Genomic DNA, 5,198 nt, shown 5'->3' with positions numbered 1-5,198 from the left:
GAGTGTCCAATTACAGCACGCGGCCTCTTTGTTGCTCTTAATTTACGCATTTTCCTAACGTGTCCGATAGTGATGTGCGATACCACTTACTTCTTATTCGATCCGATACCAAGTAATACCAAGGCCGGTATTGCCGATACCAATACCAATACTTTTTACGTATTTTATGTGTAGTGTGATATGACAACTAGTTTAAAGTAAAGTAAAAAAGTAGGCTGTAGGCTTACCAATTCTAAATTATAGCTGCATAATGACAAGACAATAAACTACTCTCATATTATTTAATTATAAAGAAAATCTCAGACTTGTAAAACAGGTTAACAGACTCTTAACCTTGTCACAAAATATTCCATATCCACTTTTTACTGTTCTTTAATAATGATGTGTGCAAAAAATGAATGATCTATTCAAAAATTAACTTAGAAAACTTAACTGTTTTTTCTGAGCTTTAACGTCAACCTTTTTTTTTAGGATGGCACTACCTGGAAATAAATGTGTGTGATCACAGCCTCTCTCAATACACTCTGATCTCGGGAAAGCTACTCGTTCCATTTATTTCATTAGGATAGCTTACTTCATGTTTCACTTGTATTTTCTATTTGAACAAACTGCTTTCTGTTAGCTTGTTGTAAGAATGCTGGGATTCCGGGGAACTCTTGAACATTAAAAAACTAAAGCCTTAACAGACATGAATAACTTTCCCACAGTCAGTGATAACGCGACTATCACGCTATCTCTCTGGATAACTTCTGCCGCTGCTGCCAAATGACTCACTGACTGAAGTCTGTCTTGCCCTAACACATTGCGTCTAATCGCCCTTTACCTCCTCCTCAGACCGCCGTTTCATTATATCATCATATTCACTCTTATGACATATCCTCAGATGTTTAGTGAGGTTTGTAGTGTTACCACTGTATTTCACTGTCTTTCCACACACATAACACACAGCGTCACTGCTGTCTTTACAGCTAAAATACAGCCAGACATGACTCCTTTTGTGCTCAGCCATAGTCACTCATCAGTTTGCAGTCTTCGTAGCGGGAAAATAAATGGCTGCAGTGGCCAGCTCCATCACAGAGCCGCAGTGCACACACACATGACCGGTGGAAGGAGAAGTTACTTATGATAACATAAACACTCACTCCAAATTACTGAGTTTAAATATCGATCTTTTTATATGAGAATCGATACTAGAGCAGGAGATGTTGGGATCGTAAATATCGATACTTTAGTATCGATCCGCACATCACTAGTATCCGAGAGCGACAGATTGACCTCAATTCAGTATTGCATCATTGCACGGTTTTACTCAACAGTTTCAATTGGGGTCTCTCTTCCCTCTATCATGGACACTTACACCACACGCTGCGTCCGCAAAGGCAACAGCATTGTGGATGACCCCACACACCCCTCACACACACTCTTCACCCTCCTGCCGTCTGGAAAAAGGTACCGAAGCATTCGGGCCCTCACGACCAGACTGCGTAACAGTTTCTTCCCACAAGCCATCAGACTTCTCAATAACCGAACTGTACTATACTGAGCACAACATACACACACATCATCTGTATGGACTGCACAGACCCTCACAAAACACACACACTGTTTTGCACACTTTTCTGCTGTTTTTGCACATATTGGACAATATCTCAGTCATCTGCTGTTTTTTGCACAACTCCATATATAATCCAAAGGACCTGCTGCTAAGAACCTGCTGCTGTTCATTCTTTTACTGCACAAAATACTGTTTGAACATTCAGTATTTACACTGGTCGGTCGGCGCTGTTTCTGTTACTGTTTATTGTCTTTTGTGTATTGCATTTTTTGTACTTTTTGTATTGTCTTGTAACTTAATGTCTGCACTGTTTTTTGTCCTGCACTGTCTTTTGTCCTGCACTGTCTTGCTTGTCTTGTCCTGCACTGTTTGCACCAGGTTGCACAGTTGCACTTTATGTGGCTAAGACTACTTACATGTCCTTAGCCCTGTCTTTGTTTTATGTAGCACCTTGATCCTGGAGAAACGTTGTCTCATTTCACTGTGTACTGCAACAGCTATATATGGTTGAAATGACAATAAAAAGCTTCTTCTCTTCTCTCTTCTTCTTCTTCTTCAGTTGGAGTGACGAGTGAAGTACAGATGAGACGCAAAGTTGGGTTACACTGACTAGCTCAATTCCCTGAAAAGTTTTCCTCTGGGATCAGTTTGCACAAACCTACTCAGACCTCCTACTCAAAACAAATGCAATCTCTGAAAATATTAAACTCTACTAGTTTATTAGACTATTTGTTGTAGTAATGATTTCTTCTTCTTCAGTAAACATTACTTTATGTTTATAACTTTATCCTGGTCAGGGACACGGTGGATCTGAACACTGGGGCCTGTTGCAGTAATATACCCTGGATGAAATGTCAGTGCATGTTTACATTACATTTACCACACCAGAGTGACTTACAGTTTTATTTAAATTTATACAACTGAGCAATTTAGGGTTAAGTGCCTTGCTCAGGGGCACAGCAGTGGCTGCTTGGTGAACCTGGGATTTGAACTCATGACATTCCAATCAGTAGCCCAACACCTTAACCACTAGGCTACATGCCTTCACCAGTACACCATAGGACATCATTCACACACATTTACATCTAAGGGAAATTTAGCATGACTAATCCACCTACAGCTTGTTTGTGGGAGGTGGAAGGAAAATCAGAGAATCAGGTGGAACCCAATGCAGAACAGGCAAAAGTCTGTAGAGACAGTAACCCTAACTCAGTATAGTCATGATTGATATCACAATAATTTGACCAGCTACACTGTTACTCAAGCTTACTCTCTCCTGCAACATTAAAATCTGTTTTTGCATGAATGATTTTTATTTTAGACTATAATGTAAAATATGTTTTATGGGTCACTATTTATTTGTCAGATTTAGATTTTAAAGAAATACATACTGAATAGTTTGTATTCAGTTTTTTCAGTGTATTCAGTAATTTGTATAGCGTAATGTCTTCAGGTATTTTGATTCTATACTTTTTCCATATTGCCTGCAATCTGAGATTTGAGATTTGCTCGTTCATTCTGGTGAGGGTTTACATTCCTCCGTAAGCGCACGTGAGCTCGGCCTTACAGGCACTCACTGACATGATCATAGAGAGTGAGCAACAACATCCGGACTCTGTATGGACTCAGTTTTCTTCTAATGACTCAGCTTCTGAAAGCCATCACCAACTACACGACACCATCCCTCAGCACGGTGGTGAATCAACAACTGGCAGACTACCTGAACGAGTTCTACTGCAGGTTTGAAAAAGCCCAATTCTCACCTCCTGTAAACCCCGACTCCAACACACCTAAAATTCAGTTGAGCGAAGATGATGTGTGTCAGGTCTTCAGGAAGAACTAAAGAAGAAAGGCACCAGGCCTGAAAACCTGTGCTGATCAACTGGCCCCCATCTTCACACGGATATTCAACACGTCACTGGAGCTGTGTGAAGTCCCCTCATGCTTTAAAAGCTCCACCATCATTCCCGTCCCAAAGAAATCCAAAATTTCCGGACTTAATGACTACAGACCTGTGGCTCTAACTTCTGTGGTCATGAAATCATTTGAAAGACTGGTTTTGGCTTATCTGAAGGACATCACTGGACCCTTACTGGGCCCTCTGCAGTTTGCTACAGAGCAAACTGGTCTGTGAATGATGCAGTCAATATGGGACTGCATTATGTTCTGCAGCATCTGGACAGACCAGGGACTTATGTGAGGATCCTGTTTGTGGACTTCAGCTCTGTCTTTAACACCATCAACCCATCATTCCTCCAGCCCAAATTAACCCAGCTCTCTGTGCCCTCTTCTGTCTGTCAGTGGATCACCAGCTTTCTGACAGACAGGCAGCAGACCTGCTGACACGGTTCTACACTGAATCATCGAATCCATCCTCTGCACTTCAGTAACTGTTTGGTTCAGCTCAGCTACCCAATCTGACCTCAGAAGACTACAGAGGGTAGTCCGGACTGCTGAGCGAATCATTGGCACTCAACTCTCCCCACTCTCCAAGATCTGTACTTCTCCAGAGTGAGCAAAAGGGCAAAGAAAATCACTCTGGACCCCTCACATCCAGCAAACTCACTCTTCGCACTGTTGCCATCTGGTCGACGCTCTGAGCACCAGAACAACCAGACATAGGAACAGTTTCTTCCCTCAGGCAATCCAGCTGATGAACACTTAATTTTTGAAAGTCAATGTTAACATTTGAAATCACCAAAACAAACACACCCCTAACCCATATGGGTCCCACACCTGTATTGATAAAGCGACCTCTGCGTCTTAAGTAAAGTTGGCCGCATATTCACAGATTGGAGTTTCCTGAGTCAGTAACTCCTGAGCTAAACGCTGTTACTAGCAAAATGTGGTTGTAGCTGCCTCTCTACATTACTATGATAGAAAAAAGGTGTTATTTGTGTCGTAACAGCGTTTAGCTCAGGAGTTATTGACTCAGGAAACTCCAATCTGTGAATATGCGGATAACTTCCCGCTTCTTCAGTTCTCTCCAGCACTGGAAAGCTGATCCTATATTAATACGGGTCCTACTTCTTGCCTTATCGTAAGACTTTCTCATTATCCGTCATGTCAATGTTAAAACCGCTTTCTGCTAATGTCACACGTGCACACTGAACACTCTCCACTGCATATTGACAAGACCCGCCCCTTTCTGCTCATTGGCTACACATTTGTTTTGATTTTTGTTTTGATTTTTGTTTACTATTCGGCCCGAGTTTTCTGAAGCATTTCTCAAAAATCGGAGACCCTGCCTTTAACATACACAGATGTAAGAAATTACAGAAATTGCACCCAAATTCCACTCCAAGGTACACATCTAAAAGAGCTCATTCCTAAGAAGTATCATAAGGTAATAAATTTAGGACTCTAAACGTATAAACGTGATTCAATTATAAATATGGGGACGGCAGCAGGACATTAAGGATCACCACGAACAAAGGGTCTACGTGGCTGGGATTACCATTTAAAGTGACCACTTGGTTGATAACAATTGTAACAATACCAAGACAAGGTGTACGTGAACATGATTAACATTTAAAGACATCAGCTGGACAAAAAGGTGTAGCCCAGACATTTGGGAGACATTCAGTTCTTACACTCAATACACATTCAAAGCGGAACTTCATTTAAATTACCAAAAGGGAAA

This window comes from Tachysurus fulvidraco, chromosome 14 (genome assembly GCF_022655615.1).
Source record: "Tachysurus fulvidraco isolate hzauxx_2018 chromosome 14, HZAU_PFXX_2.0, whole genome shotgun sequence".
Taxonomy (NCBI): domain Eukaryota; kingdom Metazoa; phylum Chordata; class Actinopteri; order Siluriformes; family Bagridae; genus Tachysurus; species Tachysurus fulvidraco.
Note: the sequence above shows the minus strand (reverse complement) of the source record.